This window comes from Panulirus ornatus, chromosome 20 (genome assembly GCF_036320965.1).
Source record: "Panulirus ornatus isolate Po-2019 chromosome 20, ASM3632096v1, whole genome shotgun sequence".
Classification (NCBI taxonomy): domain Eukaryota; kingdom Metazoa; phylum Arthropoda; class Malacostraca; order Decapoda; family Palinuridae; genus Panulirus; species Panulirus ornatus.
In genome coordinates, this window is record NC_092243.1 from 41606902 (window position 1) to 41632302 (window position 25401).

A 25401-nucleotide genomic window follows, 5' to 3' on the forward strand; every position below is an offset into this window, starting at 1 on the left:
ACCAATACTGTAGATGCCACACAGCTTACGCACCAAAACACCACAGTCCATTTTTTCAACAGTTCTATTTTATCTTGGAAGAATGTGGACTGATGTTTACATTTGACACCACGACTGACACTCTCATATGTCTAGAAGCCATAGCTAGTGTTTCATTTAAGCAAAATAAGCTAAGAATCTTCTAGAATTGTGGTATCTTCACCAACAAGTGCGAAGAATGTAAATAAGCATGATCTACACACAATGTCATCTGTGGCAGCCCAGTAAACTAGTCTGGTGGCTGCGGTAATTTCAAGTCCCCTCACGTAATTTTGTCCAGACTAAAGGAGGTACCGAACCATCAGTTGCCGGGAATTCAGTGGTATACCTGTACATACATACACACTTGTAGATATTCATAGTTGCTGCCTTCATTCGTTCCTGTTGCTACCCCGCCACACAGGAAAATCGTCCCCCTCCCTCCTACAGTGAGATAGCACCAGGAAAAGACCAAAAAAAGGCCACATTTGCTCACACTCAATCTCTAGCTATCTTGTGTAATACTCCGAAATCACAGCTTCCTTTCCTCATCCAAGCGCCACAGACCTTCCATGATTTACCCCAGACGCTTCATATGCCCTGGTTCAGTCCATTGACAGCAAGTCAACCCCAGTATACCACTTCGATCCAATTCACTCTATTCCTTGCACGCCTCTCACCCTCCTGTATATTCAGGCCCCGATTGCTCAAAATCTTTTTCACTCCATCCTTCCACCTCCAATTTGGTCTCCCACTTCTCCTTGTTCCCTCCGTCTCTGACACACATCCTCTTTGTCAATCTATTCTCACTCATTCTCTCCATGTGTCCAAACAATTTCAACACACCCTCTTCTGCCCTCTCAACCACACTCTTTTTATTACCAGTTATCTTTCATTAGTTACTTGATCAAACTATCTTTATGTCTATATTTATTACACCATTTCTAATCTACATTCTTTTAGCTCCTCTGGTTAGGGGTTAATAACAGTCATTAATACACAAGAGCCTACATTAATCAACAGGTTTTCCCTTAAAGTATTGAAGATTGTGATGAATTTTGGTCAGTAAAGTAATTTTCGAGATGTACGTAAAAGATTTTCTGTCATGCTGGCTGATCAATTATTATAAAATGAAACACTGTCCAATCAACAATTATGTTGGTGATTGGTTGGTAAGGATATTCAATTTATGTATGGATCATGGTGAAGTGCCTGAAGATTGGCGGAATGCATGCATAGTGCCATTGTGCAAAGGCAGAGGGGATAAAGGTGAATGTTCAAATTAAAAGGGCATAAGTTTTTTGAGTAATCATGGGAAATTGTATGTGAGGGTATTGATTGAAAGGGCAAAGGCATGCACAGAGAGTCAGATTGGGGAAGAGCAGTGTAGTTTCAGAAGTGGTAGAGGATGTGTGGATCAGGTGTTTGCTTTGAAGAATGTATGTGAGAAATACTTGGAAAAACATGGATTTGTATGTAACATTTATGGATCTGGAGAAGGCATATAACAGAGTTGTTAGAAATGCTCTGTGGAAGGTATTAGGAGTATATGGTATTGGAGGTAAGTTGCTAGAAGCAGTGAAAAGTTTTTATCGAGGATGTAAGGCATGTGTACGAGTAGGAAGAGAGTAAAGTGATTGGTTCCTAGTGAATGTCGGTTTGTGGCAGAAGTGTGTGATGTCTCCATGGTTGTTTAATTTGTCTATGGATAAGGTTGTTAGGGAGGTGAATGCAAGAGTTTTGGAGGGAGGGGCAAGTATGCAGTCTGTTGTGGATGAGAAGACTTGGGAAGTGAGTTAGTTGTTGTTCGCTGATGGTACAGCACTGGCGGCTGATTCATGTGAGAAACTGCTGAAGTTGGTGACTGAGTTTGGTAAAGTGTGTGAAAGAAGAAAGCTGAGAGTAAATGTGAATGAGTAAGGTTAGTAGGTTCAGTAGGGTTGAGGGACAAGCAAATTGGTAAGTAAGTTTGAATGGAGAAAAACTGGAGGAAGTGAAATGTTTTAGATACTTGGGAGTGGATTTAGCAGCAGATGGAACCATAGAAGTGGAAGTGAGTCACAGGGTGGGAGTGGGGGTGAAGGTTCTGGAAGCATTGAAGAATGTGTGGAAGGTGAGAATGTTATCTCAGAGAGCAAAAATGGGTATGTTTGAAGGTATAGTGGTTCCAACAATGTTATATGATTGTGAGGCATGGGCGATAGATAGGGTTGTGTGGAGGAGGGTGGATGTGCTGGAAATGAGGTGTTTGAGGACAATAAGTGGTGTGAGCAGAAGAGGGTATATTGAAATGGTTGGTCACATGGAGAGAATGAGTGAGGAAAGATTGACAAAGAGGATATATGTGTCAGAGGTGGAGGGAACAAGAAGTGGGAGACCAAATTGGACGTGGAAGGATGGAGTGAAAAGGATTTTGAGCGATCAGGGCCTGAACATACAGAAGGGTGAAAGGCGTGCAAGGAATAGAGTGAATTGGAACAATGTGGTATACCTTGCACGCACGCGGATGGAGGGGGGGGGTGCCATTTCATGTTTGGCGGGGTGGCGGTGGAAGTGGATGAAGGCAGCATGTATGAATATGTGCATTTGTATATATGTATATGTATGTATACGTAGAAATGTATAGATATGTGTATGTGCGTGTGTGGGCATTTATGTATATAAATGTGTATGTGGGTGGGATGGGCCATTCTTTCATCTGTTTCCTTGCGCTACCTTGCTAATGCGGGAGACAGCGTCAAAGTATAATGATAAAAAAAACTAAAATCTTTTATCTTTTCCTGTGTTCACTGTAATTGTTTCACTGTATAATGATATAGTTTATTGATAGTGATGTGTAACATGTTAAGCATCTGGGTGGAAATGTTTTGTGTGTTTGGGGTTGTACGTGAGTTGCATACGTACAATTTAAACCTTAGCAGGCCAGCATGACTACGTCTCTTCTGTTTTGTCTGTGGGAAGTCTTCCAGTCCACTACTTCTTGTTCATTTGTATTGTTAATTGTCAGGCTGGTCCACTGACTGCTATAGGAGTGTGGATATCCTTCCCAAGGAAAGGCATGACCCCTGCTCCCTGGGGATCGAGATGACCTCTCGAGGTCTGAGGCCAGTTTAGCAAATGTGTCTGCCTCTTCATTGCCATAAATGTTGCAGTGATCAGGCACCCATATCAAGAGGATATCTTTTATACATGAATGTGGTATATTAATGATATTTCCCATAAAGTTCATTCAGTTCTGTGAAACCAGGGTTTATAGCTTTAAGGGCTGATAATGAGTCTAAAAAATAGTTGCTTTAACGTGAATGGACTCAATTATATAATATATGGTTTTATCAACTGCGAATAATTCTATGCATGAAAAATGTATGGTTTGGCAAACAGTACCTGAGATAACATTCAACAGAGCACACATCTGCACCAACACTTTCATCCATCTTGGAGCCACCATTGTAGAAGTGGACATAAAGTAGATGCTTTATTGTAACATTCTCAGAGCATTGGTGTACTTCATTGTCCAGTGCATTCATCTTTTCCCTGGGAGCCAGTTTATGTTCACCTCTTTGCTCCTAGTGTGCCAGAACATTCTTAACCAACATGACCTCTGTATTTGCTTTGAAATCAGTGTTCTCTCTGAGGAAGTGTGGTCTGAGGGCTAGAGGCCTGATGCCTCTGTTGACAAACTGTTGACAACAGGCAGAGGAGTTGTTCCTCTTGGCCATCAGAATACCACACTGCAGAGTTGATATATCTCTGCACAGTCAGAGAGGTGGTACATTCGCTTCAGCTTCCAATTCCATAACTCTTGTACATAACAGGGCTCCGAGACGCATTTGCAAACATTTATTTTGTAATACATCCAACCTCCCTGAGTAAAATTTTTGCCGAAGCATACACTTGGGAGCCATTGTCTAACTTAGATCTAATTAGGGACTTGCAGATCATTGACAAAGATTTTTTTTGGCTCTCCAAGAGGAACCCATATGATATTTGAGAGTATTTAACCTGTTATTACAATTTGTGATCAAATACTCAATGTGATTTTTCCAATTGAATCTTTTATCAAAATTTAAACTCAGGAATTTGATGTTATGTCAAAAGATAGATTCCGTTGTTATCCAATTTTAATGAAAAATTTGGGATAATACTTTTATGGGTAAACACAACTGTGGTACATTTTGCTGCTGAAAACATAAGACCCTACTGTAGCACCCAACAATGAATAGTCTCAAGTGCAGCTTGAACCTGTTCAGCTGAAAATTGTCCATTATGTGAGGAGTACCATACTGCACAATCATTAGCTAAAGTGGGTATTTAAGAATTTGAAGGATGGAAGCTGGAGACAGAATATTATTAATCATAATGGGGGATAGGGGAGAAAGAATACTTCCCACATATTTCCTGCTTGTCATAGAAGGTGACTAAAGGGGGCAAGAGTGGGGAGCTGGAAACCCCCTCCTTGTATTTAAATTCCTAAAAAGGGAAACAGAAGAAGGAGATAAGCTGGGAGTGCACATCCTCCTCGAAGGCTCAGATCGGGGAGTCTGAATGTGTGTGGATATAACCAAGATGAGAAGAAAGGAGAGATAGGTAGTAAGTTTGAGGAAAGAAACCTGGATGTTTTGGCTCTGAATGAAATGAAGCTCAAGGGTAAAGGGGAAGAGTGGTTTGAGAAAGTCCTGGGAGTAAAGTCAGGGTTGGTGAAAGGATAAGAGCTTAGGAAGGAGTAGCGCTACTCCTGAAACAGAGTTGTGGGAGTATGTGACAGTGTAAGAAAGTAAATTCTACATTGATTTGGGTAAAACTGAAGGTGGATGGAGAGAAATGGATGTTTATTGGTGCAAATGTTTTGGGAGCAGCTGAATGAGTGTGTTATCAGCTTTGATGCTTGAGATCGGGTTATAGTGATGGATGATTTAAATGTGAAGGTGAGTAATGTGGCATTTGAGGGTATAATTGGTGTACATGGGATGTAAATGGAAATGGTGATGAGCTTGTGAATTTATGTGCTGAAAAGGGACTGGTGATTGGGAATACATGGTTTAAAAAGAGTAGGAGTAGTAGTAGGAGAGATGGTCAAAGGGCATTATTGGATTACGTGTTAATTGATAGGCATGTAAAAAAGAGACTTTTGGATGTTAATTTGCTGAAGGGGCAGCTGGAAGGATGTCTGATCCCTATCTTGTGGAGGCAAAGATGAAGATTCGTAGAGGTTTCCAGAAAAGAAGAGAGAATATTGTGGAGAGGAGAGTGGTGAGAGTAAGTGAGCATGGAAAGGAGACTTTTATGAGGAAGTACCAGAAGAGATTGAGTGTAGAATGGCAAAAGATAAGGGCAAATGACATGAGGGGAGTGGGTGAGGAATGGGATGCATTCAGGGAAGCGGTGATGGCTTGCACAAAAGATACTTGTGGCATGAGAAAAGTGGGAGGTGGGCAGATTAGAAAGAGCAGTGAGTGGTGGGATGAAGAAGTGAGGTTGTTAGTGAATGAGAAAAGAGAGGTGTTTGGACGATTTTTGCAGGGAAGTAGGGCAGATGACTGGGAGATGTATAAAAGAAAGTGGCAGGAGGTCAAGAGAAAGGTGCAAGAGATGAAAAAGAGGTCAAATGAGGGTTGGGGTGAGAGAGTATCATTGAATTTTAAGGAGAATAAAAAGATCTTTTTATAAGAGAGGGTATTGATTGAGAGGGTAAAGGCATGTACAGAACATCAGATGAGAGAAGAGCTTTGTGGTTTCAGAAGAGGTAGAAGATGTGTGGATCAGGTGTTTGCTTTGAAGTATGTATATGAGAAATACTTAGAAAAACAGATGGATTTTCATGTAGCATTTATGGATCTAGAGAAGGCATATGATACGGTTGATAGAGATGCTTTGTGGAAGGATTTAAGAGTATATGTTGTGGGTGGTAAGTTGCTAGAAGCAATGAAAAGTTTTTACCAAGGATTTAATGCATGTGTACATGTAGGAAGAGAGGAAAGTGATTAGTTCCCAGTGCATGTTGGTTAGCAGCAGGGGTGCGTGATGTCTCCATGGTTGTTTAATTTGTTTATGGATGGGGTGGTTAGGGAGGTGAATGGAAAATTTTTGGAGAGAGGGGCAAGTATGCAGTCTGTTGTGGATGAGAGGACTTGGGAAGTGAGTCAGTTGTTGTTCGTTGATTATAGTACTGGAAGCTGATTTGGGTGAGAAACTGCAGAAGTTGGTGACTGTGTTTGGTAAAGTGTGTGAAAGAAGAAAATTGAGAGTAAATGTGAATAAGAGCAAGGTTATTAGGTTCAGTAGGGTTGAGGGACAAGTTGATTGGGAGGTAAGTTTGAATGGGGAAAAACTGGAGGAAGTGAAGTGTTTTAGATATCTGGGAGTGGACTTAGCAGCAGATGGAACCATGGAAGCAGAAGTGAGTCACAGGGTGGGAGAGGGGGCGAAGGTTCTAGGAGCATTGAAGAATGTGTGGAAGGCGAGAACGTTATCTTGTAGAGCAAAAATGGGTATGTTTGAAGGAATAGTGGTTCCAACATTGCTATATGGTTGTGAAGCATGGGCAATAAATAGGGTTGTGTGGAGGAAGGTGGATGTGTTGGAAATGAAATGTTTGAGGACAATATGTGTTGTGAGGTGGTTTGATCGAGTAAGTAATGAAAGGGTAAGAGAGATGTGGAAAGGGTAAGAGAGATGTGTGGTAATAAAAAGAGTGGTTGAGAGAGCAGAAGAAATGGTTTGGACACATTGAGAGAATGAGTAAGGAAAGTTTGACAAAGAGGATATATGTGTCAGAGATGGAGGGAAGGAGAAGTGAGAGACTAAATTGGAGTTGGAAGGATGGAGTGAAAAAGATCTTGAGCGATCGGGGCCTGAACATACAAGAGGGCAAAAGGCATGCAAGGAATAGAGTGAATTGGAATGATGTGGTATACCGGGGTTGAGCTGCTGTCAGTGGATTGAACTAGGGCATGTGATGCATCTGAAGTAAACCAGGTGTGTGGGGCCTGGATGTGGAAAGGGAGCTGTGGTTTCGGTGCATTCCACATGACAGCTAGAGACTGAGTGTGAACGAATGTGGCCTTTTTTGTCTTTTCCTGGTTCTTCCTTGCTGAGGGGATACTATTTCCTGTGTGGCAGGATGGCGACTGGAATGAATGAAAGCAGCAAGTATGAATTTGTACATGTGTATATATGTATATGTCTGTGTATGTATATGTTGAAATGTATAGGTATGTATATGTGCGTATATGGGCGTTTATGTATTTATATGTGTATATGAGGGGTTGGGCCATTCTTCGTCTGTTTTCCTTGTGCTACCTTGCTGATGTGGGAAACAGCATTTAACTATTATAATGATAAAAAAAGATTAGATGTTATGGAAGGATGTAAATAACCTATGTAAGACAAGAGAACATATGGGAACATCGGCGAAGGGGGCAAGTGGGGAGGTAATAACAGATAGTGATGAAGTGAGGAGATGGAGCAAGCATTTTGAAGGTTTGTTGAATATGTTTGATGATAGAGTGGCAGATACTGGGTGTTTTGGTAGGTGTGGTGTGCAAAGTGAGAGGGTCAGGGAGAATGATTTGGTTAACAGAGAAGAGGTAGTGAAAGCTTTGTGGAAGATGAAATTCGGCAAGGCAATGGGTTTGGATGGTATTGCAGTGGAATTTATTGAAAAAAAAGGGTGACTGTGTTGTTGACTGGTAGGTAAGGACATTCAGTGTATGTATGGATCATGGTGAAGTGCCTGAGAATTGGCAGAAAGGATGCATAGTGCCACTGTACGAAGGCAAAGGGGATAAAGATGAGTGTTCAAACTACAGAGGCATAAGTTTGTTGAGTATTCCTGGGAAATTATATGGGAGGGTATTGATTGAGAGGGTGAAGGCATGTACAGAGCATCAGATTGGGGAAGAGCAGTGTGGTTTCAGAAGTGGTAGAGGATGTGTGGATCAGGTGTTTGCTTTGAAGAATGTATGTGAGGAATACTTATAAAAACAGATGGATTTGTATGTAGCATTTATGGATCTGGAGAAGGCATATGATAGAGTTGATAAGGAAGGTTTGTGGAAGGTTTTAAGAGTATACAGTGTGGGAGGTAAGTTGCTAGAAGTAATGAGAAGTTTTTACCAAGGATGTGAGGTATGTGTTCGAGTGGGAAGAGAGGAAAGTGATTGGTTCCCAGTGAATGTCGGTTTGCGGCAGGGGTGTGTGATGTCTCCATGGTTATTTAATTAGTTTATGGATGGGGTGGTTAGGGAGGTAAATGCAAGAGTCTTGGAGAGAGGGGTGAGTATGCAGTCTGTTGTGGATGAGAGGGCCTGGGGAGTGAGTCATTTGTTGTTCGCCGATGATACAGCTCTAGTGGCTGATTCATGTGAGAAACTGCAGAAGTTGGTGACTGAGTTTGGAAAAGGAGAAGTGTGTGAAAGGAGAAAGCTGAAAGTAAATGTGAATAAGAGCAAGGTTATTAGGTTCAGTGGGGTTGAGGGAAAAGTTAATTGGGATGTAAGTTTGAATGGAGAAAAACTGGAGGAAGTGAAGTGTTTTAGATATCTAGGAGTGGACTTAGCAGCAGATGGAACCATGGAAGAGGAAGTGAGTCACTGGGTGTGGGAGGGGGCGAAGGTTCTGGGAGTAATGAAGAATGTGTGGAAGGATAGAACGTTATCTTGGAAAGCAAAATTTGGTATGTTTGAAGAAGTAGTAGTTCCAACAGTGTTATATGGTTGCGAGGCATGGGCTATAGATAGGGTTGTACAGAGGAGGGTGGATGTGTTAGAAATGAAATGTTTAAGGACAAGATGTGGTGTGAGGTGATTTGATTGAGTATGTGTTGAAAGGGTAAGAGAGATGTGTGGAAATAAAGAGGATGGTTGAGAGAGCAGAAGAGGGTGTGTTGAAATTGTTTGGACATATGGAGATAATGAGTAAGGAAATATTGACAAAGAGGTTATATGTTTTAGAGGTGAAGGGAACAAGGAGAAGCAGGAAACCAAATTGGAGATGGAAGGATGGGGTGAAAAAGATTTTGAGTGATTGGGGCCTGAACATACAGGAGGGTGAAAGTTGTGCAAGGAATAGAATGAATTGGAACAATGATGTATACCGGGGTTGATGTACTATTAGTGGGCTGAACCAGGGCATGTGAAGCATCTGGGGTAAACCATGGAAAGGTCTGTGGGGCCTGGATGTGGTTAGGGAGCTGTGGTTTCGGTGCAGTACACATGACAGCTAGAGACTGAGTGTGAACGAATGTTGCCTTTTTTTGTCTGTTTTCTTGGTGCTATCTTGCTGAAGCAGGGGGTAGCATTGCTATTTCCTGTGTGGTGGGGTAGCAACAGGAATGAATGAAGGCATGCAAGTATGAATTTGTACATGTGTATATATATGTATAAGTCACTGTATGTGTATGTATATGTTGATATGTATATGTATGTTTATGTGCGTGTATGGGCGTTATGTGTATATATATATATGCGTATATGAGTGGATGGGCCACTCTTCGTCTGTTTCCTTGTGCTACCTCACTGATGCGGGACACAGCGATTAAGTGTAATAATGATAATGAAAATAGTTATTTAAATAGTGCTGAGTTCAGAATGCTGTCTAGTAGCACCCCAGTTTCTTTGACAATTATGTCTGAGATAACGTTGGGTGCTGCAGTCGTGATAGCAAATGTTCTGTCTTATAGATAATTACAAACAAAAATGGGTAAATAACCTCTCAAACCAATACTATGCTTAAAGTTTGCTTAAGATTCCATTTTGCCATGTCATGTCATAGACTTTTTTTAAGTCTAAAAACACTCCAATTTAATATTTGTTTTTTGTAAATGAATCTTAAGTACTATGTTCTAAGTTTATTGAATGATCCATTGTGTTTCTGCTTTTATGGAAAGCACACTGTTGATCATGGAATAGATTCTGTGATTCTAAAAAAAGCCTTTTCTTAACCATTCTTTCCATGACCATACAAATGTAGCTTGTCATTGCAATAGATCAAAATAAATCTACATCTGTAAGGTATCTAGGGTCTGTTGGGATTAGGATGATGTACACAGAGTGCCATGAATTTGGAAATGTTCAAGACATCCAAATCTCATTGTACAATGCTAACAGCTTAGTCAGGTTAGCCCAACTAAGATGCTGAATCCTCCCGTAGGTTATCCCACTGGGTCCCAGGCTGGAACTTTTACAGGGTTCCAGGGCAAGAAATAATTCTTTTATTGAAAATGTTATTTGTATTTTTGGTAATTATCTTCTGTGGCAAGGTTCAATCATTCTTAGCTCGGCATGACTTTTTTTTTTTTTTTTTTTTTTTTTTTTTTTATACTTTGTCGCTGTCTCCCGCGTTTGCGAGGTAGCGCAAGGAAACAGACGAAAGAAATGGCCCAACCCCCCCCCCCCATACACATGTACATACACACGTCCAGACACGCAAATATACATACCTACACAGCTTTCCATGGTTTACCCCAGACGCTTCACATGCCTTGCTTCAATCCACTGACAGCACGTCAACCCCTGTATACCACATGACTCCAATTCACTCTATTTCTTGCCCTCCTTTCACCCTCCTGCATGTTCAGGCCCCGATCACACAAAATCTTTTTCACTCCATCTTTCCACCTCCAATTTGGTCTCCCTCTTCTCCTCGTTCCCTCCACCTCCGACACATATATCCTCTTGGTCAATCTCTCCTCACTCATTCTCTCCATGTGCCCAAACCATTTCAAAACACCCTCTTCTGCTCTCTCGACCACGCTCTTTTTATTTCCACACATCTCTCTTACCCTTACGTTACTTACTCGATCAAACCACCTCACACCACACATTGTCCTCAAACATCTCATTTCCAGCACATCCATCCTCCTGCGCACATCTCTATCCATAGCCCACGCCTCGCAACCATACAGCATTGTTGGAACCACTATTCCCTCAAACATACCCATTTTTGCTTTCCGAGATAATGTTCTCGACTTCCACACATTTTTCAAGGCTCCCAAAATTTTCGCCCCCTCCCCCACCCTATGATCCACTTCCGCTTCCATGGTTCCATCCGCTGACAGATCCACTCCCAGATATCTAAAACACTTCACTTCCTCCAGTTTTTCTCCATTCAAACTCACCTCCCAATTGACTTGACCCTCACCCCTACTGTACCTAATAACCTTGCTCTTATTCACATTTACTCTCAACTTTCTTCTTCCACACACTTTACCAAACTCAGTCACCAGCTTCTGCAGTTTCTCACATGAATCAGCCACCAGCGCTGTATCATCAGCGAACAACAATTGACTCACTTCCCAAGCTCTCTCATCCCCAACAGACTTCATACTTGCCCCTCTTTCCAGGACTCTTGCATTTACCTCCTTTACAACCCCATCCATAAACAAATTAAACAACCATGGAGACATCACACACCCCTGCCGCAAACCTACATTCACTGAGAACCAATCACTTTCCTCTCTTCCTACACGTACACATGCCTTACATCCTCGATAAAAACTTTTCACTGCTTCTAACAACTTGCCTCCCACACCATATATTCTTAATACCTTCCACAGAGCATCTCTATCAATTCTATCATATGCCTTCTCCAGATCCATAAATGCTACATACAAATCCATTTGCTTTTCTAAGTATTTCTCACATACATTCTTCAAAGCAAACACCTGATCCACACATCCTCTACCACTTCTGAAACCGCACTGCTCTTCCCCAATCTGATGCTCTGTACATGCCTTCACCCTCTCAATCAATACCCTCCCATATAATTTACCAGGAATACTCAACAAACTTATACCTCTGTAATTTGAGCACTCACTCTTATCCCCTTTGCCTTTGTACAATGGCACTATGCACGCACGCATGACTTTTACAGTTACAAAAAATGTTGGCCATAGTTAGCCGAGCTACTTGTGTCTGAGAATCGGCTGGCATGTGTGTTGGCTATGTCAACTGGGTTGTCTACAGTGCCAAAATGTGTGTCTAGTTATGGGAGTTTGTTTTTTCTTGTTTTTTTTTTTTTTTTTTTTTTTTTTTTTTTTTTTTTTTTTTTTTTTTTTTGCCGCTGTCTCCCGCGTTTGCGAGGTAGCGCAAGGAAACAGACGAAAGAAATGGCCCAACCCACCCCCATACACATGTATATGCATACGTCCACACACGCAAATATACATACCTACACAGCTTTCCATGGTTTACCCCAGACGCTTCACATGCCCTGATTCAATCCACTGGCAGCACGTCAACCCCGGTATACCACATCGATCCAATTCACTCTATTCCTTGCCCTCCTTTCACCCTCCTGCATGTTCAGGCCCCGATCACACAAAATCTTTTTCACTCCATCTTTCCACCTCCAATTTGGTCTCCCTCTTCTCCTCGTTCCCTCCAACTCCGACACATATATCCTCTTGGTCAATCTTTCCTCACTCATTCTCTCCATGTGCCCAAACCATTTCAAAACACCCTCTTCTGCTTTCTCAACCACGCTCTTTTTATTTCCACACATCTCTCTTACCCTTACGTTACTTACTCGATCAAACCACCTCACACCACACATTGTCCTCAAACATCTCATTTCCAGCACATCCATCCTCCTGCGCACAACTCTATCCATAGCCCACGCCTCGCAACCATACAACATTGTTGGAACCACTATTCCTTCAAACATACCCATTTTTGCTTTCCGAGATAATGTTCTCGACTTCCACACATTCTTCAAGGCTCCCAGAATTTTCGCCCCCTCCCCAACCCTATGATCCACTTCCGCTTCCATGGTTCCATCCGCTGCCAGATCCGCTCCCAGATATCTAAAACACTTCACTTCCTCCAGTTTTTCTCCATTCAAGCTCACCTCCCAATTGACTTGACCCTCAACCCTACTGTACCTAATAACCTTGCTCTTATTCACATTTACTCTTAACTTTCTTCTTTCACACACTTTACCAAACTCAGTCTCCAGCTTCTGCAGTTTCTCACTTGAATCAGCCACCAGCGCTGTATCATCAGCGAACAACAACTGACTCACTTCCCAAGCTCTCTCATCCCCAACAGACTTCATACTTGCCCCTCTTTCCAAAACTCTTGCATTCACCTCCCTAACAACCCCATCCATAAACAAATTAAACAACCATGGAGACATCACACACCCCTGCCGCAAACCTACATTCACTGAGAACCAATCACTTGTTATTTTCTTTATTATGGACCAGCCCTGGCTGATAGAGGTGCCCTTGTTGATGGTTGAAACAAAACCATGCTAGGAGTCTCTTTTTGCTTGTATTATTATTTTTCTTGTGTGAGCCTTTCCTTGTTTATATGCAATGAAGTTGTTATCAGAGAGCTCTTTGTCGAAAATCCTCTATCTCCTATTGCACTCTCACAGTGCATTTTAGTACTTTATGCTTTGCGAATATTGTAAGGACCTCAGGAATAGAGGTCTCCGCAGCCCTGAGGATGTTGGTGGTTATAATTTTTACCTTTGTTTCTGTCATTGCGGGATATATTTGGGACGGCTTGCCTTGCAAATAACACCCAAGCTGCTTTCTTAGAATTTATTTTACAGATATGTCGCATGTTTAGGAAAGGGAGATTGGGAAGTGGTCACTTGCTAGAGTCATCATGAGTACCCTGGGTAATGTCATTAAGTATATCTGGGGATGATTAGGATAGGTCGATGGCTGAGATATTACACGTCCAATGGTCTACCCGAGTTCCGTTACCATCGTTCAGAAGAGTAAGGTTAGAATTGATGATAAGATTAACCATTAGTTTGCCTCTGCAGTTTACCTATCTGCTTCCCCACTGATAATGATGAGCATTAAAATTAAGATTAATTTGATGTGGGTTGATTGATAAAAAAGCAAGTTTAGCTAATCATTGTCAAGGGCATTGGACCTGGGATGATATATTGAACAAATGACCAGGTACGTGTTATTAAATTTTACTGTACATGCAATGACTTCTAGAGTAGAATTCAAAGTTGCTCCTGTATGGCGTAATCCTTGGTGTACTTAAATAGCTACCCCATGAGCTTTATCTCCTCTCTATAGATGATAGTTATCCAAAACAACACAGTCTTTGACTGTTTTGTTTGGGTTGGTCTCTTGAAGACAGATGATGAATGGCCTATATACTGCAAGCAACAGTGATAGCTGTGCTTGCTTAATCCTAAGACATTTACAATTCCATGAATGATATTGAATGCATGGGTTTAGGAATTTTTTAACCACCCAGCTTTATAGCACTTTTTTTCTTTTTTTTTTTGGACTTGGGTGATTCCCTAGGGGAATGTGATTGGTCCCTGGAAGTGGCATATTTATTAATGTCCATTGTAACCAATGACTCCACTGAAGAAGAATTACTAACTTTGCTCCTCCTCACTGGAACCATGACATGCAACATGGTTTCTCTTCTTAATTTGATAAGGTTAATCCTGTCCTCTTTCACTTTTTTGGGTTGTGTAGAGGATGTGGCCTTGGAATATGATTCTTTGACATAGTTTTCAGGTTATGTGGGTTTGTGATTAGGGGCATCAGGGTTTGTGGGTCATGTTTCAGTGGATCTCGTCGAGTGAGTGATAGTTGTGCATAACTGGCTTGCATCTCACTGATGAAGTAAAGGATTCATTGGGCTTTGAAGTCTTATGAAACTCCTTAATCTTTCTCCTTGCTTCACCGTATGAGATGTTGTTTAGTGCTTTAACTAAATAGACCTTCTTAAGCTTGAACCAGGGATATTCTTGGTCTGAGCTTTGATGGTTGCCCGTGCAGTTTTCGCACAAAGCCTCTTATGTCATGCAACTGTACAGAGTGAGCCTTGCCAGAAGATTTTTTGCATCTTGCCAAAAGAGTAGGCTATTTTTCTGGGTGGCCATATTGCTGGCACTTGAAACATTGCAAAGGATTAGGGATGTAGGGTTGAGCCTGACATCTCGTGTATCCTACAGCATTCATATCTGGCATCTTGGATTTTCCAAAAGTTAAGTTTATTAAAGGGATCTTACATAATTCACCATCAACAGATTTTGTGATGATGGTCATGATGACATCCTCATATGATAACTCCTTCATAATGTCCTCCTCTTCCATATTCATTGCATCAGGACAGAAGATGACTGCCCTGCATTAGTTCATGGACACTGGAATATAGGTAACATCATAAGAATGGAATTTCCTCAACTTTAGAAGGTCTGCCATCTGATTTGGCAATTTGACCTTTATGAGAAGATCACCTCTTGCCAGTGTCCTTGCTATCTTGATGGTTCCTGCCTGACCATTGATGACATTCCTAATCAGAGAGGGATTGAGAGAGGCCAAAGTTGTCAATTCAGTTGCATGTGCTTGGACAAACTGCACATTCCTATTTTTGATACACACATTTTGGTTGTCACAATTATTGTCCCCTATGGGGCAGATGATGGCATATGGATATCCATCTTATTGGGGCTGTGCCCCATAATCTTGGGTGGCATACCATGTCAAACAATGGGGTTTCAGAAGTGGTAGAGGATATGAAGAATATGTGAGAGAAATACTTAGAAAAACAGATGGATTTTTATGTAGCATTTATGAATCTAGAGTTGATAGAGATGCTTTGTGGAAAGTCTTAAGAGTAAACGGTGTGGGAGGTAAGCTGCTAGAAGTAGTGAAAAGTTTTTACCAAGGAAGTAAGGCATGTGTATGAGTAGGAAGAGAGGATAGTGATTCATTCCCAGTGAAGGTCAGCCTACAGCAGGGGTGTGTGATGTCCCTATGGTTGTTTAATTTGTCAGTGATGGCGTGGTCAGGGAGGTAAATGCAAGTGTTTTGGAGAGAGGGGTGAGTATGCAGTCTGTTGGGGATAAGAGGGCTTTGGAAGTGAGTCAGTTGTTTGCTGATGATACAGCACTTGTGGCTGATTCAAGTGAGAAACTGCAGAAGTTGGTAACTGAGTTTGGAAAAGTGAGGGAAAGGAGCAAGTTGAGAGTAAATGTGAATAAGAACAAAGTTATTATGTTCAGTAGGATTGAGGGACAAGTTGATTGGGATGTAAGTTTGAATGGAGAAAAATTGGAGGAAGTGAAGTGTTTTAGATATCTGGGAGTGGACTTAGCAGTGAGCAGAACCATGGAAGTGGAAATGAGTCACTGGGTGGGGGAGGGGGGTGAAGGTTCTGGGAGCAATGAAGAATATGTGAGAGAAATACTTAGAAAAACAGATGGATTTTTATGTAGCATTTATGAATCTAGAGTTGATAGAGATGCTTTGTGGAAAGTCTTAAGAGTAAACGGTGTGGGAGGTAAGCTGCTAGAAGTAGTGAAAAGTTTTTACCAAGGAAGTAAGGCATGTGTATGAGTAGGAAGAGAGGATAGTGATTCATTCCCAGTGAAGGTCAGCCTACAGCAGGGGTGTGTGATGTCCCTATGGTTGTTTAATTTGTCAGTGATGGCGTGGTCAGGGAGGTAAATGCAAGTGTTTTGGAGAGAGGGGTGAGTATGCAGTCTGTTGGGGATAAGAGGGCTTTGGAAGTGAGTCAGTTGTTTGCTGATGATACAGCACTTGTGGCTGATTCAAGTGAGAAACTGCAGAAGTTGGTAACTGAGTTTGGAAAAGTGAGGGAAAGGAGCAAGTTGAGAGTAAATGTGAATAAGAACAAAGTTATTATGTTCAGTAGGATTGAGGGACAAGTTGATTGGGATGTAAGTTTGAATGGAGAAAAATTGGAGGAAGTGAAGTGTTTTAGATATCTGGGAGTGGACTTAGCAGTGAGCAGAACCATGGAAGTGGAAATGAGTCACTGGGTGGGGGAGGGGGGTGAAGGTTCTGGGAGCAATGAAGAATATGTGAGAGAAATACTTAGAAAAACAGATGGATTTTTATGTAGCATTTATGAATCTAGAGTTGATAGAGATGCTTTGTGGAAAGTCTTAAGAGTAAACGGTGTGGGAGGTAAGCTGCTAGAAGTAGTGAAAAGTTTTTACCAAGGAAGTAAGGCATGTGTATGAGTAGGAAGAGAGGATAGTGATTCATTCCCAGTGAAGGTCAGCCTACGGCAGGGGTGTGTGATGTCCCTATGGTTGTTTAATTTGTCAGTGATGGCGTGGTCAGGGAGGTAAATGCAAGTGTTTTGGAGAGAGGGGTGAGTATGCAGTCTGTTGGGGATAAGAGGGCTTTGGAAGTGAGTCAGTTGTTTGCTGATGATACAGCACTTGTGGCTGATTCAAGTGAGAAACTGCAGAAGTTGGTAACTGAGTTTGGAAAAGTGAGGGAAAGGAGCAAGTTGAGAGTAAATGTGAATAAGAACAAAGTTATTATGTTCAGTAGGATTGAGGGACAAGTTGATTGGGATGTAAGTTTGAATGGAGAAAAATTGGAGGAAGTGAAGTGTTTTAGATATCTGGGAGTGGACTTAGCAGTGAGCAGAACCATGGAAGTGGAAATGAGTCACTGGGTGGGGGAGGGGGGTGAAGGTTCTGGGAGCAATGAAGAATATGTGAGAGAAATACTTAGAAAAACAGATGGATTTTTATGTAGCATTTATGAATCTAGAGTTGATAGAGATGCTTTGTGGAAAGTCTTAAGAGTAAACGGTGTGGGAGGTAAGCTGCTAGAAGTAGTGAAAAGTTTTTACCAAGGAAGTAAGGCATGTGTATGAGTAGGAAGAGAGGATAGTGATTCATTCCCAGTGAAGGTCAGCCTACGGCAGGGGTGTGTGATGTCCCTATGGTTGTTTAATTTGTCAGTGATGGCGTGGTCAGGGAGGTAAATGCAAGTGTTTTGGAGAGAGGGGTGAGTATGCAGTCTGTTGGGGATAAGAGGGCTTTGGAAGTGAGTCAGTTGTTTGCTGATGATACAGCACTTGTGGCTGATTCAAGTGAGAAACTGCAGAAGTTGGTAACTGAGTTTGGAAAAGTGAGGGAAAGGAGCAAGTTGAGAGTAAATGTGAATAAGAACAAAGTTATTATGTTCAGTAGGATTGAGGGACAAGTTGATTGGGATGTAAGTTTGAATGGAGAAAAATTGGAGGAAGTGAAGTGTTTTAGATATCTGGGAGTGGACTTAGCAGTGAGCAGAACCATGGAAGTGGAAATGAGTCACTGGGTGGGGGAGGGGGGTGAAGGTTCTGGGAGCAATGAAGAATATGTGAGAGAAATACTTAGAAAAACAGATGGATTTTTATGTAGCATTTATGAATCTAGAGTTGATAGAGATGCTTTGTGGAAAGTCTTAAGAGTAAACGGTGTGGGAGGTAAGCTGCTAGAAGTAGTGAAAAGTTTTTACCAAGGAAGTAAGGCATGTGTATGAGTAGGAAGAGAGGATAGTGATTCATTCCCAGTGAAGGTCAGCCTACAGCAGGGGTGTGTGATGTCCCTATGGTTGTTTAATTTGTCAGTGATGGCGTGGTCAGGGAGGTAAATGCAAGTGTTTTGGAGAGAGGGGTGAGTATGCAGTCTGTTGGGGATAAGAGGGCTTAGGAAGCGAGTCAGTTGTTTGCTGATGATACAGCACTTGTGGCTGATTCAAGTGAGAAACTGCAGAAGTTGGTAACTGAGTTTGGAAAAGTGAGGGAAAGGAGCAAGTTGAGAGTAAATGTGAATAAGAACGAAGTTATTATGTTCAGTAGGATTGAGGGACAAGTTGATTGGGATGTAAGTTTGAATGGAGAAAAATTGGAGGAAGTGAAGTGTTTTAGATATCTGGGAGTGGACTTAGCAGTGAGCAGAACCATGGAAGTGGAAATGAGTCACTGGGTGGGGGAGGGGGGTGAAGGTTCTGGGAGCAATGAAGAATATGTGGAAGGAATGTTATCTCAGAGAGCAAAAGTGGGTATGTTTGATGGAATAGTAGTTCCAACAATATTATATGGTTGCGAGGCATGGGCTATAGATATGGTTGTACAGAGGAGGGTGAATGTGTAGGAAATGAAATGTTTGAGGACAATATGTGATGTGAGTGGTTTGATCGAGTATGAAATGAAATAGTAAGAGATGTGTGGAAATAAAAAGAGTGTGGTTGAAATGGTTTGGACATATGGAGAGAATGAGTGAGGAAAGGTTTACAGAGAGTATATCTGTGTCAGTGTTGGAGGAAACAAGGAGGAGACCAAAGTGGAGGTGGAAGGATGGAGTGAAAAAGATTTTGAGTGATCGGGGATTGAACATGCTGTAGGGTGAGAGGTGTGCAAGGAATAGAGTGAATTGAAATGATGTGGTATCCCGGGGTCAACATGCTGTCAGTGGACTGAACCAGGGCATGTGAAACATCTTGGGTAAACCAGGGAAAGGTCTGTGGGGCCTGGATGTGGATAATGAGCTGTGGTTTTTGTGTATTACACATGACAGCTGGAGACTGAGTGTGAATGAATGTGTCCTTCTTTGTTTGTTTTCTTGGTGCTACCTTGCAGAAGAAGTGGTTAACGATGCTGTTTCCTGTGGGGTGGGGTAGCGCCAGGAATGGATGAAGGCAAACAAGTATGAATTTGTGCCTGTATATATATGAATATATCTGTGTATGTACTATACCTAGGGATAGTAGAGAAAGACTGCTTCTCACGCATTCCCGCATGTCGTAGAAGGCGACTTAAGGGGACGGGAGTGGGGGGCTAGAAACCCTCCTCTGCTTGCATTTAACTTTTTAAAAGGGGAAACAGAAGGAGTCATGTAGGGAGTGCTCATCCTCCTCGAAGGCTCAGATTGGAGTGTCTAAATGTGTGTGGATGTAACCAAGATGAGATAAAAGGAGAGAGAGGTAGTATGTTTGAGGAAAGGAACCTGGATATTTTGGCTCTGAGTGAAACAAAGCACAAGGGTAAAGGGGAAGAGTGGTTTGGGAATGTCTTGGGAGTAAAGTCAGGGGTTGGTGAGAGGACAAGAGCAAAGGAAGGAGTAGCACTACTCCTGAAACAGGAGTTGTAGGGGTATGTGATATAGTGTAAGAAAGTATACTCTAGATTGATATGGGTAAAACTGAAAGTTGATGGAGAGAGATAGGCTGATTATTGATGCATATGCACCTGGTCAAGAGAAGAAAGATCATGAGAGGCAAGTGTTTTGGGAGCAGCTGAGTAAGTGTGTTAGCAGCTTTGATGCATGAGACCGGGTTATAGTGATGGGTGATTTGAATACAAAGGTGAGTAGTGTGGCAGTTGATGATGTGATTGGTGTACATAGAGTGTTCAGTGTTGTAAATGGAAATGGTGAAGAGCTTGTAGATTTATGTGCTGAAAAAGGACTGGTGATTGGGAATACCTGGTTTAAAAAGAGATATATATAAGTATACATATGTAAGTAGGAGAGATGGCCAGAGATTGTTGTTAGATTACGTATTAATTGATAGGCACATGAAAGAGAGACTTTTGGATGTTAATGTGCTGAGAAGGGCTACTGGGGGGATGTCTGATCATTGTCTTGTGGGGGCAAAGGTTAAGATTTGTAGAGGTTTTCAGAAAAGAAGAGAGAATCTTGGGGTGAAGAGAGAGGTGAGAATTAGTGAGCTTGGAAAGCAGACTTGTGTGAGGAAGTACCAGGAGAGATTGAGTGCAGAATGGAAAAAGGTGAGAGCAAATGACGTAAGGGGAGTGGGGGAGGAATAGGATGTATTTAGGGAAGCAGTGATGGCTTGTGCAAAAGATGCTTATGGCATGAAAAAGGTGGGTAGATTAGAAAGGGTAGTAAGTGATGGGATGAAAAAGTAAGATTGTTAGTAAAAGAGAAGAGAGTGGCATTTGGATGATTTTTGCAGGGAAGTAGTGTAAATGACTGGGAGATGTATAAAAGAACGTGGTAGGAGGTCAAGAGAAAGGTGCAAGAGGTGAAAAAGAGGGCAAATGAGAGTTGGGGTGAGAGAGTATCATTAAATTTTAGGGAGGATAAGATATTTTGGAAGGAGGTAAATAAAGTGTGTAAGACAAGAGAACAAATGGGAACATCGGTGAAGAGAGCTAATGGGGAGGTAATGACAAGTAGTGGTGAAGTAAGGAGATGGAATGAGTATTTTGAAGGTTTGTTGAATGTGTTTGATGATAGAGTGGCAGATATAGGGTGTTTTGGTCAAGGTGGTGTGCGAAGTGAGAGGTTCAGGAAGAATAGTTTGGTAAACAAACAAGAGGTAGTAAAAGCTTTGCAGAAGATGAAAGCTGGCAATGTGGTGGGTTTGGATGGTATTACAGAGGAATTTATTAAAAAAGAGGTTGACTGTGTTGTTGCTTGGTTGGTAAGGATATTCAGTGTATGTATGGTTCATGGTGAAGTGCCTAAGGATTGGCGAAATGCATGCATAGTGCCATTGTATGAAGGCAAAGGGGATAGAAAGATGAATGTTCAAATTACAGAGTTTGTTGAGTATTCCTGGGAAATTATATGGGAGGGTATTGATTGAGAGGGTAAAGGCATGTACAGAGCATCATGTTGGGGAAGAGCAGTGTGGTTTCAGAAGTGGTAGAGGATGTGTGAATCAGGCATTTGCTTTGAAGAATGTATGTGGGAAATACTTAGAAAAACAGATGGATTTGTATGTAGCATTTATGGGTCTGGAGAAGGCTTATGATAGAGTTGATAGAGATGCTTTGTGGAAGGTATTAAGAGTATTTGGTGTGGGAGGTAAATTGCTAGAAGCAGTGAAAATTTTTTACCAAGGATGTAAGGCATGTGTACGAGAAGGAAGAGCGGACAGTGATTGGTTCCCAGTGAATGTCGGTTTGTGGCAGGGTGTGTGATGTCTTCATGGTTATTTGATTTGTTTATTGATGGGGTGGCTAAGGAGGTAAATGCAAGAGTTTTGGAGAGAGGGGCAAGTATGCAATTTGTTGTGGATGAGAGGGCTTGGGAAATGAGTCAGTTGTTTGCTGATGATACAGTGCTGGTGGCTGATTCGGGTGAGAAACTGCAGAAGTTGGTGACTGAGTTTGGTAAAGTGTGTGAAAGAAGAAAGCTGAAAGTAGATGTGACGAAGAGCAAGGTTATTAGGTTCAGTAGGGTTGAGGGACATGTCAACTGGGAGGTAAGTTTGAATGGAGAAAAACTGGAGGAAGTGAAGTGTTTTAGATATCTGAGAGTGGATTTAGCAGTGGATGGAACCATGGAAGTGGAAGTGAGTCACAGGGTACGGGAGGGAGCGAAGGTTCCTCTGATCATTGAAGAATGTGTGGAAGGCGAGAATGTTATCTTGGAGAGCAAAAATGGGTATGTTTGAAGGAATGGTGCTTTCAACAATGTTATATGGTTGCGAGACATGGGCTATAGATAGGGTTGTTTGGAGGAGGGTTGATGTGTTGGAAATGAAATGCTTGAGAACAATATGTGGTGTGAGGTGGTATGATCGAGTAAGCAGTAAAAGGGTAAAAGAGATGTGTGTAATAAAAAGAGCGTGGTTGAGAGAGCAGAAGAGGGTGTTTTGAAATGGTTTGGGCACATGGAGAGAATGAGTGAGGAAAGATTGACCAAGAGGATATATGTGTCGGAGGTGGAGGGAACGAGGAGAAGAGGGAGACCAAATTGGAGGTGGAAAGATGGAGTGAAAAAGATTTTGTGTGATCGGGGCCTGAACATGCAGGAGGGTGAAAGGAGGGCAAGGAATAGAGTGAATTGGAGCGATGTGGTATACAGGGGTTGACGTGCTGTCAGTGGAGTGAATCAATGCATCTGAAGCGTCTGGGGTAAACCATGGAAAGCTGTGTAGGTATGTATATTTGCGTGTGTGGACGTGTGTATGTACATGTGTATGGGGGGGGGTTGGGCCATTTCTTTCGTCTGTTTCCTTGCGCTACCTCGCAAACGCGGGAGACAGCGACAAAGTAAAAAAAAAAAAAAAAAAAAAAAAAAAAAATGTATATGCATGTGTACATTAAAATGTATAGGTATTTATATGTGCATGTGTGGGCGTTTATGCATACACATGTGTATGTGGGTGGGTTTGGGCCATTTATTTCATCTGTTTCTTTGCGCTACCTCGGTAATGTGGCAGATGGCAATTAAGTATAATAAATGTAGAGAATACATGTCTGTGTGTGTTTGTATATGTGTATGTGTTGATATGTATGAGTGGCAGGATGGAGACGGTAATGGATGAAGGCAGCATGTATGAATATGTTCATGTGTATGTGGGTGGGTTTTTGCCATTCTTTCGTCTGTTTCCTTGGGCTGCCTCACCAGCGCAGGAGATGGCAATTAAGTATAATAAATATGAAAAATGAATATCTGTGTATGTGTTTGTATATATGTATGTGTTGATATGTATATTTATGTATATATGCATTTATGGTTGTTTATATATATAAGTGTGTGTATATCAGTGGATGGGCCATTCTTGATCTGGTTCCTGGCATTGCCTCACTGACATGGGAAATGGCGATCAAGAATAATGAATAGAAAATACATAGAAAGGTAGGGACAAACAACTTACTTAGTAAAGTGTTTCAAAGTAGGAAAGGTTGACACCGGATATATATGTGTCAGAAGTGTGTGTGTGTGTGTGTTTGGGGGGGTGGGGCATGAAGAAGGGAGAACTAAACTGGAGATGGAGATGAAGTGAAAATAATTTTGAATGTTTGAGGCCTGAATATGAAGGTGAAAGACATGAATGAGATAGAGTGAATTGGAACAGTGTGGTATACAGGAGGCAACATGTAGTCAGATGGACTGAACTAGGGAATATGACATATCTAGGGGAAACACAGAAAGGTCTCTGAGGTTTTGTTGAAGATGAGGGGCTGATTTTGGGGTATTACGTATGACAGCTAGAGAATAAATGTGAGCAATTGGGGTCTTTTTTTCATTTGTTCCTGGTGCTACCTCTCTAACACTTGATAGTGTGAATAAGTATGAAAAACAGAAAAGATGAGTAGATATTTTTTTTTTATTTTTATTTTTATTTTTATTTTTTCTTTTGTCGCTGTCTCCCGCTTTTGCTAGGTAGTGCAAGGAAACAGACGAAAGAAATGGCCCAACCCACCCCCATACACATGTATATACATACAAGTCCACACACGCAAATATACATACCTATACATCTCAATGTACACATATACACACACAGACACATACATATATACCCATGCACACAATTCACACTGTCTGCCTTTATTCATTTCCATCGCCACCTCGCCATACATGGAATACCATCCCCCTCCCCCCTCATGTGTGCGAGGTAGCACTAGGAAAAGACAACAAAGGCCCCATTCGTTCACACTCAGTCTCTAGCTGTCATGCAATAATGCCCTGAAACCACAGCTCCCTTTCCACATCCAGGCCCCACACAACTTTCCATGGTTTACCCCAGACGCTTCACATGCCCTGATTCAATCCACTGACAGCACATCAACCCCGGTGTACCACATCGATCCAATTCACTCTATTCCTTGCCCGCCTTTCACCCTCCTGCATGTTCAGGCCCTGATCACTCAAAATCTTTTTCACTCCATCTTTCCACCTCCAATTTGGTCTCCCACTTCTCCTCGTTCCCTCCACCTCCGACACATATATCCTCTTGGTCAATCTTTCCTCACTCATTCTCTCCATGTGCCCAAACCATTTCAAAACACCCTCTTCTGCTCTCTCAACCACGCTCTTTTTATTTCCACACATCTCTCTTACCCTTACATTACTTACTCGATCAAACCACCTCACACCACACATTGTCCTCAAACATCTCATTTCCAGCACATCCACCCTCCTGCGCACAAGTCTGTAAATAGCCCACGCCTCGCAACCATACAACATTGTTGGAACCACTATTCCTTCAAACATACCCATTTTTGCTTTCCGAGATAATGCTCTCGACTTCCAAACATTCTTCAAGGCTCCCAGGATTTTCGCCCCCTCTCCCACCCTATGATTCACTTCCGCTTCTATGGTTCCATCCGCTGCCAGATCCACTCCCAGATATCTAAAACACTTTACTTCCTCCAGTCTTTCTCCATTCAAACTTACCTCCCAATTGACTTGACCCTCAACCCTACTGTACCTAATAACCTTGCTCTTCTTCACATTTACTCTTAAGATATATATATGCTTAATTTGATTCATAGTTTCTGGTATTTTTTTCCAAGTAGAATAATTGTTTGTACAAAAATCGAGCTTTCAGGAATGTGAAAAGTACAGGTTGAGCATCCCTAATCCGAAAATCTGAAATTGAAAATGCTCCAAAATTCAAAACTTTTTGAACAGCAACATGAAATTACAAGTGGAAAAATTGTAATGATATAAGTGGAATTTCATATTTTTACTGTTAAGTACTTGTTTGTGGATAATTGTAAGAAAATGATTGCTTACTAGTAGCATATAAATTTAGAGTCAGGAATGAAGGTAATGCCAAACAACCACAGATTGTCCACATGGGTGGCTGAGATTGTGACACCTTAGCTTCCTGATGGTTCCGTGTTACACAAGCTTTGTTTCAAGCACAGAATTATTTTA

General features: G+C 41.7%; 1 protein-coding gene across 1 annotated transcript in view; it reads left to right on the top strand.

The window, feature by feature from the left end:
* The window catches only part of Mekk1 (mitogen-activated protein kinase kinase kinase 4), a 1037736-nt gene that overhangs the window by 125848 nt on the left and 886487 nt on the right, over positions 1-25401 (top strand). The window lies entirely within an intron of this gene.